This window comes from Lissotriton helveticus, chromosome 4_1 (assembly GCF_964261635.1).
Source record: "Lissotriton helveticus chromosome 4_1, aLisHel1.1, whole genome shotgun sequence".
NCBI lineage: Eukaryota > Metazoa > Chordata > Amphibia > Caudata > Salamandridae > Lissotriton > Lissotriton helveticus.
Genome location: NC_136063.1, coordinates 744814422 through 744827759, shown reverse-complemented (window position 1 = coordinate 744827759; position 13338 = coordinate 744814422). Strand labels below are relative to the sequence as shown.

The following is a 13338-nucleotide window of genomic DNA, read 5'->3' as shown; positions in this document are numbered from 1 at the left end:
CTTCTGCTGGAGGGCGTCTATGGAATTCCAGGAAAACTAGGAGACTAGTGAGTACATACTTAAATAGCCATTATTGTCAGCAAATACACAGCCACAGACCTCACTCTCAAGGATACAGTGATACAAATCACTGTTAGCAAAGCTACAACACTATGAAGCAAATGAGCAAGTGATGTGCATGCCAGTTTGTCAAACAAAATACCTGCAATCCCAGAGTAATATGTAACTATTTCACAACATGTACCAACTTACAAAAAACACACAGCAAGACTTTGTGCTCAAAACAGCAGCCACCACTGTCAGCCATCTTGCCGAGAACTGTTTCACTTACTCACAGGGAAGCAGAGTTAATGAAAAGAAGTTTGGGATTGCTGGGAAAGTGGGTGTGGCTAAAACCACGATGGGATATGCAGTCACAGCTAACACCCCTCCTCCCACATAGCCCAACAAGATCACCAGGAACTTTGATTATCTCACAGTCAATGGAAAAGTACTGACAAGAAGGTTGACACTGGGCTCTGATGTGGGGGGCACAAGGCCCTGTTGGGAGTTGTGGTCATACAAACACCAGGCATCACTGTCAGACATCTTGGCCAGTACATTTCCATTCACTTTGAGGAAAGCATAGTACCAGGTGGTCTATGTGTGCTATGTGGGAGGAGGAGTATTAGCAGTGACTGCAAATACCATCATGCCCTGCCCTACACACACTTTTTCAGTCAGAACTAATAGCACTCCAGTGACTAGGCAGTCCCTGAGAGGGAAAGGACTGGACTGCCAATATGGCTGATACTGGGCTCTTGTGTGGGGAGTACAAGGCCCTGTTGGGAGTTGTGGTCAAACAAACACTAGGCACCACTGTCAGACATCTTGACAGTACATTTCCATTCACTGTGAAGGAAGCATAGTACCAGGTGGTCTAATTGGGCTTTGTGGGAGGAGGAGTATTAGCAGTGACTGCAAATACCACCATGCCCTGCTCTACACAGCCCTTCTCAGTCAGAACTAATAGCACTCCTGTGACTAGGCAGCCCATTAGAGTGAAAGGAAATGTACTGTCAAGATGGCTGACAATGGGCACTGGTGTGGGGAGCACACGGCCCTGTTGGGAGTTGTAGTGAAACAAACACCAGGCACCAATGTCAGATATCTTGGCCAGTACATTTTCCTTTCCTGTAAGGGAAGCATAGAACCAGGTGGTCTATTTGTGCTATGTGGGAGGAGAAGTATTAGCAATGACTGCAAATACCATAATTCCCTGCCCTACACACATCTTGTCAGTCAGAACTAATAGCACTCCTGTGACTAGGCAGTCCCTGAGAGTGAAAGAAAAAGTACTGTCAAGATGGCTGGCACTGGGCTTTGGTGTAGGGAGCACAAGGCCCTGTTGGGAGTTGTCATCAAACAAACACCAGACACCACTTTCAGAGATCTTGACAGTACATTTCCATTCACTGTGAAGAAAGCAAAGAACCAGGTGGTCTAGTTGGGCTATGTAGGAGGAGGAGTATTAGCAGTGACTGCAAATCCCATCATTCCCTGCCAAAACACACCTTCTCAGTCAGAACTGATATCACTCCTGTGACTAGGCAGTACCTGAGAGTGGTAGGAAATGTACTGTCAAGATGCCTGACCCTGGTCTCTGGTGTTGGGAGCACAAGGCCCTGTTGGGAGTTGTCATCAAACAAACACCAGACACCACTTTCAGAGATCTTGACAGTACATTTCCATTCACTGTGAAGAAAGCAAAGAACCAGGTGGTCTAGTTGGGCTATGTAGGAGGAGGAGTATTAGCAGTGACTGCAAATCCCATCATTCCCTGCCAAAACACACCTTCTCAGTCAGAACTGATATCACTCCTGTGACTAGGCAGTACCTGAGAGTGGTAGGAAATGTACTGTCAAGATGGCTGACCCTGGTCTCTGGTGTTGGGAGCACAAGGCCCTGTTGGGAGTTGTGGTCAAATAAACACCAGGCACCACAATCAGACACCTTGGCCAGAACATTTACAATCACTTCCAGGGACAGCATACTCACAGGTGTGCTGTATCTGATGGGCGGGATGAGTGTATGTGGGACAGGACCTGATGAGAGTTGGAGTCAGTGAAAATAATCCTACTCACACATGGCCCAACCTGCCCAGCTGAACTGTGCTTATCTCACAGGGAGTGGAAAAGTACTGGCAAGATGACTGACACTGGGCTCTGGTGTAGGGAGCACAAGGTCCTGTTGGGAGTTGTGGTCAAACAAACGCCAAGCACCACTGTCAGACTTCTTGACCAGCACATTTCAATTCACTGTGAGGAAATAATAGTGCCAGGTGGTCTTGTGTGCTATGTGGGAGGAGGAGTATTAACAGTGACTGCAACTACCATCATGCCCTGCCCTACACACACCTTCTCAGTCAGGACTAAAAGCATTCCTGTGACTAGGCAGTCCTTGAGAGTGAAAGGAAATGACACTGGTCTCTGGTGTGGGGAGCACACGGCCCTCTTGGGAGTTGTGATCAAACAAATGCCAGGCATCACTGTCAAACATCATGACCAGTACATTTCCAATCACTCCCAGGGACAGCATACTTACAAGTGTGCTGTATGTGATGGGTGGGAGGAGTGTGTGTGGGACAGGGCCTGGTGGGAGTTGGAGTCAGTGAAAATAATCCTACTCACACATGCCCTACTCAGCCCAGTTGAACTGTGCTTATCTCACGGGGAGTGGAAAAGTACTGGCAAGATGGCTGACACTGGGCTCTGGTGTGGGGAGCACAAGGCCCTGTTGGGAGTTGTGGTGAAACACAAATCAGGCACCATTGTCAGATATCTTGGCCAATACATTTCCATTCACTGTGAGGAAAGCATAGTACCAGGTGGTCATTTGTGCTATGTGGGTGGAGGAATATTAGCAGTGACTGCAAATACCATCATGCCCTTACCCACACACACCTTCTCACTCAGAACAAATAGGACTCCTGTGACTAGGCAGTCCTGAGAGTGAAAGGAAATGTACTGTCCAGATGGCTGACACAGGGGCCTGATGTATGATTTGCCCATAAGTTCCATCCAGGCCTTGGCCTCCTCACACCGGTCCCCACTCTCAGTCATCTTCACAGTAAATTTCCACTCACTGCCGAGGAATGCATAGTCGAAGGTGAGCTCCCTGGGCTGGCTGGGAATGTGTGTGGAGGACAGGGCATGATGTGAGATGCAGTTATAGCGCACATCACTATCCACACCCAAAGCAATCTGTTTATCATTGACAATAGCTACCTGACAGTGAATGGAAGTGCCACAGCAAGATGGCTGACACGGTTGCATGGTGTAATGTGCACAAGGCATTCAACTGCTGCATCATGCAGCAGTGTCAGTCTCCTTGCCACTAAACTCCCCTCACTGTTATTGATCCTTTTTCTATGAGGAGTAAGCTGGGCTAGATGAGAGGAGGGATACAAGTTCCAGCAGTATAACACAAGTACACAAACCTCTGTACCTCAAAGCTCCGAGCCAGAAATAGGAAGAAAGTAGACTTGGTTAACTCACCTGTCCACGGAGGACAAGGACAATATAAATTATGTGATCAGGCACAAAGCAAATCAGTAACACTATTTGCTACTGACAGCTATTTCCATGTGTACAATTAGATGAGAACTAGGAACATATTCATCAAAATACTAGAAACAAAATGCTCACATACATTCCGCACTGTGAGTGTGTAGGTAGCCACACCAATGTCACTGCAACATACATGCACAAAGGACAGCACACATGCACACATCTTGCAACACATCGTAAGAGGATGAGTACGTATGTCATTGTAAAAGCACAGATGTGGCAAACATCAAAACACCTGTGTCATGCACAGGGTGTCAATTGACAGTCAATGTCTATGCACCATCAAATAAACACAACATGCCCATGTTTACACAGAGCTGGACATGCTCAGCAAAACACATCTTGTTAAAATTACAAGGTTCTCAGAAAACATAGGCCTGTGTCTGTGACAATCGAGGACTATCTATTAACATACACTAATCCTAATGTACAATAGCAAATGTAATGTGTATGATACGATGACTTGTGCAAAAACACAACATACATTGTGTCTCTCATCTACCCATAGGGACAGCCGAGAGCACTGCAGGAACAGAACAGGAATCTCAGTCCAGACTCTGGTTGGCCCTGAGCTCTCCGGTGTTGACGTCTCTCAGCCCTCATCGAATGACAATGACCTACCTGGCCCCTCCGGTGTGGGTCAGCATGCAGCACCAGCAGCAGTAATATCAGCACCCCCACGACCACTCCCTCAATAACTGTCAACACCCAGATGTCCACTACCCACACGGACACACCAAGGCAACAAAACACGGAGAGCACAGAAACACAGGGCACTCTGAAGTTGGCGGAAAACAACACCACTGTCAACTATGAAGGAGGCTCAGTGTTGTCTGTGCCTACAACAACAGGTCCTGCATGTGTGGGTATGGGTGGTGGGAGGGGTGCGCAGTCAAAATATTGAGTTTTTTATCTCAACCTACATTTTTATCGAGTTTGAAATATCCGAGCGACAGAATATTGACAGCAAGCATATCGGTGACCAGAACATCAACCTTACGGTAAGTAATATAGTTTTTGTTAATATCGAAGTAAGTAATATCAATAGCAATAATATGGATGTAAATATTATCAACATTTATATTAGTGTTAAGTATTTTAGTATGGATTTTATATGTATGTGTTTAACATTTTTTGTTATTTTTTTATTTTTAAATATATGCATTAAATGTTTAGAAGTTATACATTTTTTAAGTTAATGTTGCATTTCAGTATTGTAGCAGGTTGTGGGTTTATAGAGGAATAGGGTGAGTAGTAATTTAATTATAGTAAATTAAATAATATATTTTTTTAATTCTTAATTATTTTAAATAACATTTTAACATTTTAGTTCCGTAGGGGGTTGTGGGTGTACAGGGGAATAGGGTGGAAGTAATTTAATTATAATTAAGGCCCCTATTATGATGGCGAGTGGATCGCCACCGCCAGGCCGGTGGTGGTGATCCACCCGCCATCTGTGCCTAATTTACCCCCCGTCATATTAGTATGGCTGGGGGTACTGCGGCGGATGGAAAGACTGGCCACCACTTTTCTGCCGGCAGGCAATCAGAATGATTGCCTGCCATGCGATCTGTGGGATAATATGGTGGCAGTGCCAAGGAGGCACCACCATCCATATTATGATGAGCATCTTTCAGGGCCTTTCCATGGCAGCGTTGCCGCCATGTAAAGGCCGTTGGAATTTGCTTTGGGGGCGCATTACAGGCCCCCGGGGGTGAGGGGGTGAGGGGCTGCACTTGGGGGGGTACCTATGGTACTCCCCTACATTGCCAGACACAGGGTGGCAGGCACCTCACGGTGCCTGTCATGTTGTGCATGGCTATGCAAATCATGCCTATTTAACATTGCCAGTGTGGCAGGCGCATCCTAATTGGCCTTGTGGGTCGGTTCCGTTTTCCGTTACAGTGGCGGGCCGTCCACCATCTTAATGGGGCCCTAAGTAATTAATATTTTTTATTTATTTGTTTTGATAATTAATTTATTTTTAATTAATTATTAATTGGTAATTCATTATTATTAATTTATTATTTGAGAATTATATACATTGTGTATATATTTTTTCAGAGCGGGTTATGTAATTATAGGGCATTAGGGTGGGAAGTAACATATTATAGTTAATTTATTATTGTTTGTTATTTATTGCTATTGATTTTTAAATTATTATTAATTATTTATTAATTGGTAATTAATGTTTAAGAATTATATTAATATTGTTATTTTTTATGTGGAGTGTGTCGTGGGTTTAGAGGGGAATAGTGGTGCAAGTAATTTAATTATATTACGTAATTAATATTTTTTATTGAATGGTATTTATAATTTTTCTTAAGAATCATGAATTGGTTACTAATTTTTGCATATTGATTAATTGATAATTAAATTAATTGTGTACATATTTCTATGGACCGGGTTGTGGTTTTATAGGGGTATAGGGTGGGAAGTAATTTATTATAATTAAGTAAATATTAATTTAAATGTATTGGTATTTATTTTAAAACATTGCACATTAATTATTAATTGGTCATTATTTTTTAATAATTGATTGATTGATATATTTTATTAATTGTGTTACATTATTTTATGAGCATATTGTGTGTTTATAAGGGAATAGGGTGGGAAGTAATTTAATGTTAGTTAAGTAAATATTTTTATTTTGTAATGGTTTTTTTATGTAATGTTTAATTTAAAACAAAAAAAATAATTAATATGTATTTTAATTTAAACCCCTTGCTACCCAAGACTTTCCCTAAAGTTTTACTTTCTAGAGTGGGAATAGTAATTTTTACCCCTATACTATCCAACACTTTCTCTACTGTTGCACTCTCTGGAGAAGGAATAATAATTGTTATCCCTAGGCTGTCCAGTACTTTCCCTACTGTTGCACTCACTGGAGTAGCAATAGTAATTTTTTCCTTATGCTATCCAACTCTTTCACTACTGTTCCACTCTCTGGAGTTGGAATAGTAATTTTTTCCACTCCACTATCCAATACCTTCCCTACTGTTGCAGTAACTAGAGTGGGAATAGTCATTGTAACCATTACGCGACCCAAAGCTTTCCCTACTGTTGCACTCACTGAAGTTGGAATAGTAATTGTAACCCCTATGCTATCCCACACTTTCCCTACTGTTGCACTCTCTGAAATGGAAATAGGGATTCTAACCATTACGCTTTCCAACACTTTCCCTACTGTTTCACTCAATGAAATGGGAATAGTAATGTTAACACAATGCTATCCAACACTTTCCCTACTGTTGCACTCTCTGAAGTGGGAATAGTAAATGTAACCATTCGCTATCCAATACTTTCCCTACTGTTGCACTCACTGGAGTGGGAATAGTAATTTTGACCATTACGCTATCCAACACTTTCCCTACTGTTGCACTCAATAGAGTGTGAATAGTAATTTTAACAATATGCTATTCAACACTTTTTCTTACCCCTACCCCCTCCAACACTTTCCCTACTGTTCCACTCTCTGGAGTTGGAATAGTACATTTTATCCCTATGCTGTCCAACACTTTCTCTAATGTTGCACTTACTGGAGTGGGAATAGCAACTTTAATCCCTACGTTTTCCTACCCTTTCCCTTCTGTTGCAGTAACTGTAGTGGAAATAGTAATTGTAACCCTTACGCTATCCAAAACTTTCCCTACTGTTGCACTCACTGGAGTGTGAATAGTACTTTTAACCCCCACGCTATCCAACACTTTCCCTACTGTTGCACTCTCTGGAGTGGGAATAGTAATTCCAACCATTACGCTATCAAACACTTTCCCTACTGTTGCACTCTCTGGAGTGGGAATAGTAATTTTAACCATTATGCTCTCCAACACTTTCCCTACTGTTGCACCCACTGGAGTGGGATTAGTAATTTTAACCATTACACTATCCAACACTTTCCCTACTGTTGCACTCAATGGAATGGGAATAGTAATTTTAACACTATGCTATCCAACACTTTCCCTACTGTTGCACTCTCTGGAGTGGGGATAGTAATTTCAACCATTACGCTGTCCAACACTTTCCCTACTGTTGCATTTAATGGAGTGGGAATATTAATTTTAACCCCTACGCTATCCAGCACTTTCCCTACTGTTGCACTCTCTGGAGTTGGAATAGTAATTTTTCCCTTACGCTATCAAACCCTTTCCCTACTGTTGCACTCACTGGAGTGGGAATAGTCATTTTTACCCCTAAGCTATCCAAACACTTTCCCTCTTGTTCCACTCTCTGGAGTGGGAATAGTAAATTTGATCCTTACGCTGTCCAACACTTTCCCTACTGTTGGACTTACTGGAGTGGGAATAGTAATTTTTATCCCTACGCTATTTAACACGTTCCCTACTGTAATTTGTATTTATATTATTGTTTTATGTGTATGGATGTATTCATAATTAATAAGATATATTTAACACTTTATACTTTATTAAAATAAATATTAAAAAATATTATTAAGTAAGTCTATATATTATATATTATACATATATGTTTAATATATTTTTACATTATATATATAATAGTTATACTTGTTAAACATTTTACAATATTTTTAACTATGGTTATTTGTATTATTTCCTTTATTTGACATTATTTTTTAACTTAAAAAAACAATATTTTTTACAATTATATTTTTGACATCGATATTTTTTCCCGTTATGTTTGCACTAATCATATTGTAGATAGAATGTCAATATTCTTGACTTTGATATTCTTGCGTCATTATTTCTGTAGGATGATATTCTGACTCTCAATATTCTGTCAGTGATTCATTGGGAGGGGGCTTGGGGACAGGTGCCATCATGCACCTGGTGCTTCTGCTGAAGCTGACCCACAGATGGCACGCATTCTCAATGCATATCAAGAATCCACCGGAGACTCTGGCCAGGTAGTTGGGATCCTCAGGGACAAGCAACAATAGCAGGCTGCCCATAATGCCAAAATGCACTGACACATGGCAAGAATGGAGTAAAAAATGGATAAAATTGATGACCTGACTGCGGTGCACAGGGACATCTGCCTCCGCCAGATTGCTAACAACATGACACCACCGTCCTCTGCTCCCACTACATCTGTTCGTTCTGCATCTGCAACTGCCACAGGGAGGGATGAGGACACTGCCACAAGGAGGGATGAGGACTCTGGCCGAGAGTCCCCTGCTCCGCAGCAGCCTGTACCTGAGGGTCTCCCAGAAAAACGTAAGAGGGACCGTCCGATGAGGGACAAATGAGAGGCAGATGGCTATGCGTCCCGCCAGGAAGTGACAACCTGCTCCTGATATCCTTCATTGTGTGCTAAGCGTTGATTTTGCTGACTGTCACAGAACTCTTCCACAGTAGATGGAGGATTTGAGTTGGTCCCTTGACTCAAATGACTGTGGACTTGCCTCTTGAAATTTCATCTACTGGCACTACAAACTCCTCTGTGAACTTTGATCTTCAAAATTGTGTATAGCACTATCCCTTTTTGACAAATTCCACACATGCACTGTAATAAATCACTATGCACACTATACTTGCTTCTGTTGGGGATTAAACACTATTGTTCATATATAAATGATGATCAAAAAAGCAAGAAATGGAATGACAAAGACACTGGCTAAAAAACAAGTACAGGAATTTACCAACTGTCTTGTGAGTAAATGTAACCTGACACATATGAGAGATACACACAACAAGGTAATCACAACACACATAGAACATAGTATAGATCCTCATTGACTCTACTATTGTAAAATGAAATAACATTTAAATGCACCAACACAAATCATTGTCAGATAAACTGAACATCAGGGCATATATACAGTATGTAAATAAATGTTGGATGTGTCGAAACAGACAACGCACACCCCAGTGTTGAGCACCAGTTTATTCCACAGGCACAACCTGTTGCCTTCACACCAAATGTAATTAAATCACGCTGTAAAAATAAGCACAAAGTAACAAACATTTATCATAATTTTTGAAGTGATCATGTGGCACAGATTTCGGATCACAAGAACACTTCCAAACTGTAACTATATTGTAGGTCTGGGAAGTCACATGTCTCAATACAACAGCAAATGTACCCTGTGAAGGAGAGACATAGAACAGTCTTGAAATCCTTTATCATTTTCAATCATCTCTAAGAGACATTTCAGATTCGGCAATTTAAACATGTGAACAGTAGCTAGGAGTCATGATACCACTGGTACTGGTGAACCTACTAACTTAATACACACTAAACAACTCCAATGATCATGTTAAGTAGCATACACTCACAAATATACAAATATTAAGCATGGTCGTAAAATCCGTTCCGCTCGCGGATTTTTCGGATTTTCGGTAAATCCGCAATCCGCGAACTCTCGCGGATGTAGCGAAAATACGCAAATCCGCGCGCTGTGGATTTTTTGCTTGTGTTCGCACTGCTCGCGGTCCGCGGCGCGGGCAGCAACAATCACGCACTCGCGAAATTACAAAAATTACAATTGGGGAGGGGTGAAGGAAGTGGCCCAGTCTCCAACTTCCTGTTCCTGTCCAGCAAGCTCCTCCCATTGCTTAGTCCATTTCCTGGCCACTTTGAATTCGATCTTGACTGGAAAGGATTACTTTTTGTGGATGTTGCTGGAGATTTGGTTTTGAGGCCTTTTGGATTACTTTTGGATTCGAAATTTGATTTCACAAGTAAGTTGATAAGTTGATGTTGTTTGTTTGTGGTGATTTTTGTGTGTGTTTTTCGACTTTTTGGGGTGGGGTTGGGGGCTGGCTATGTTGGTGGGAGATACAAATGGGACACATTCATGCCCCAGCCAAATGCACAGCTTAGTGCCGTCCTTGCGCCATTCAAAACTCTGTCAGTTATCTCCAAATTTTCATTTTCAAACCTTTTCATTTTCTCATCTTTTTTCAAGTTTCCTCAATCTCTTATGATAGAATCCACGTGGGGAATGTATGCCTATTTTCAATTTTCTTATATTTACTCTGTGCCCCTCCGGACCTCTTGAATAAATACGATTAATGCCAGGCTCATCTCAGGCAGTGTTTAATCCATAAAAACCCAATGCATTTCGGGCGACGCAGCGCCCTTCTTCGGGGGTCACTAGAAATAATAGAACATGTGCCAATTATTCATCCATTATCAAATGTACATTTAAAACAAGGCAAATGTAAACTACACGCAGGTTATTATCAAAGTATTGATTATGTACCCAGCTGCCACCTCTATATAGCGGTTCATGTTAATCCTTTATCATTCTTATAGGTAGTGGTTGAATAAGTCCGTGAGTTTTCTCCCCCCACAGTGTTCTACCCTCACTAATCAGCAGTTTGTATTCATATCACTCCGTTACCCAAAACTGTCTTCTCCCGCTTTTTTCTACAGCCCTTGTTCATATCTAAACATTTAAATCACCGCTTTTATGTAAAGTCAAACAAACCCTCCAACACGTGATTTTACAAAATATGTGTTAAACATCATCCCAGTTTCTCACTAATGCTCAAACATGCACGTTCCTGTGGTGCGCACTTTCGCTACCTTTACTGCGGTTGACCTTCAAGCACTGTCTCTCCTGTGCGCTCATATTCCCAGTCTAAACATTATTTCCGTGTCCTCTGCTAAATATCACGTTTCCCAAAATTCCCTGAATTCACATACCTGCCGTCTGAGTTGTAAAATCCTCTCTTCTAAACGAACGGTTGCAACATAACACTAAACTGTATCACCTGCCTGTTTTCAACCAACGAACCCGCCCTCCTCAGTCCCTATTGGCCCAATATCCTCTTTCTCAGGATTGGTGATGAAATAACTTTAACCTCCTTGCTGTGTACTTAAACCAAAAGACAATAAACTATATTCCCCATAATGCAATTTCCCTGCTATGTCCGTTTCTTATTCTACTTTGCTCATTGCCTAAATGTTATTAAAGCGAAACACTTCTACGTCCATTGAAATAATTTTCTTCGGCGCTCCATGTTTCAAAAGCTCGAGATGAGCCCTGATGTTCCACCAAATCACGTGGGTTCTCTACTCCGTTTTTTCTTTAGTTAATGCTTTATCTTAGATGGGTGCAGTCCCTGGGTGGGCATAGTTACGACAGTTCAATGAAGATGAGGGATGCACACCAAATTCTTTCAATGTTTCATCCAACTTTCTCTGTTTTATTCATGTTAGCGTGCAGATTGGTAATGTGGCATGCCCAAATGCCACCAGGTACGACCATGGTAAATACAAATGGGACACATTCATGCCCCAGCCAAATGCACAGCTTAGTGCCGTCCTTGCGACATTCAAAACTCTGTCAGTTATCTCCAAATTTTCATTTTCAAACCTTTTCATTTTCTCATCTTTTTTCAAGTTTCCTCAATCTCTTATGATAGAATCCACGTGGGGAATGTATGCCTATTTTCAATTTTCTTATATTTACTCTGTGCCCCTCCGGACCTCTTGAATAAATACGATTAATGCCAGGCTCATCTCAGGCAGTGTTTAATCCATAAAAACCCAATGCATTTCGGGCGACGCAGCGCCCTTCTTCGGGGGTCACTAGAAATAATAGAACATGTGCCAATTATTCATCCATTATCAAATGTACATTTAAAACAAGGCAAATGTAAACTACACGCAGGTTATTATCAAAGTATTGATTATGTACCCAGCTGCCACCTCTATATAGCGGTTCATGTTAATCCTTTATCATTCTTATAGGTAGTGGTTGATTAAGTCCGTGAGTTTTCTCCCCCCACAGTGTTCTACCCTCACTAATCAGCAGTTTGTATTCATATCACTCCGTTACCCAAAACTGTCTTCTCCCGCTTTTTTCTACAGCCCTTGTTCATATCTAAACATTTAAATCACCGCTTTTATGTAAAGTCAAACAAACCCTCCAACACGTGATTTTACAAAATATGTGTTAAACATCATCCCAGTTTCTCACTAATGCTCAAACATGCACGTTCCTGTGGTGCGCACTTTCGCTACCTTTACTGCGGTTGACCTTCAAGCACTGTCTCTCCTGTGCGCTCATATTCCCAGTCTAAACATTATTTCCGTGTCCTCTGCTAAATATCACGTTTCCCAAAATTCCCTGAATTCACATACCTGCCGTCTGAGTTGTAAAATCCTCTCTTCTAAACGAACGGTTGCAACATAACACTAAACTGTATCACCTGCCTGTTTTCAACCAACGAACCCGCCCTCCTCAGTCCCTATTGGCCCAATATCCTCTTTCTCAGGATTGGTGATGAAATAACTTTAACCTCCTTGCTGTGTACTTAAACCAAAAGACAATAAACTATATTCCCCATAATGCAATTTCCCTGCTATGTCCGTTTCTTATTCTACTTTGCTCATTGCCTAAATGTTATTAAAGCGAAACACTTCTACGTCCATTGAAATAATTTTCTTCGGCGCTCCATGTTTCAAAAGCTCGAGATGAGCCCTGATGTTCCACCAAATCACGTGGGTTCTCTACTCCGTTTTTTCTTTAGTTAATGCTTTATCTTAGATGGGTGCAGTCCCTGGGTGGGCATAGTTACGACAGTTCAATGAAGATGAGGGATGCACACCAAATTCTCTCAATGTTTCATCCAACTTTCTCTGTTTTATTCATGTTAGCGTGCAGATTGGTAATGTGGCATGCCCAAATGCCACCAGGTACGACCATGGTAAATACAAATGGGACACATTCATGCCCCAGCCAAATGCACAGCTTAGTGCCGTCCTTGCGACATTCAAAACTCTGTCAGTTATCTCC

At 41.7% G+C, this 13338-nt stretch overlaps 1 long non-coding RNA gene across 1 annotated transcript; it reads right to left on the bottom strand.

Annotated features, from left to right (window-relative positions):
• Positions 1 to 10422: 10422 nt before the first annotated feature.
• Positions 10423 to 13134, bottom strand: LOC144827320 (uncharacterized). Its single transcript, XR_013610135.1, has 3 exons — positions 12684 to 13134; positions 11241 to 12128; positions 10423 to 10685 (listed from the first exon to the last, which is right to left on the bottom strand). It is a non-coding gene; the product is annotated as an uncharacterized LOC144827320 (long non-coding RNA).
• Positions 13135 to 13338: the final 204 nt, after the last annotated feature.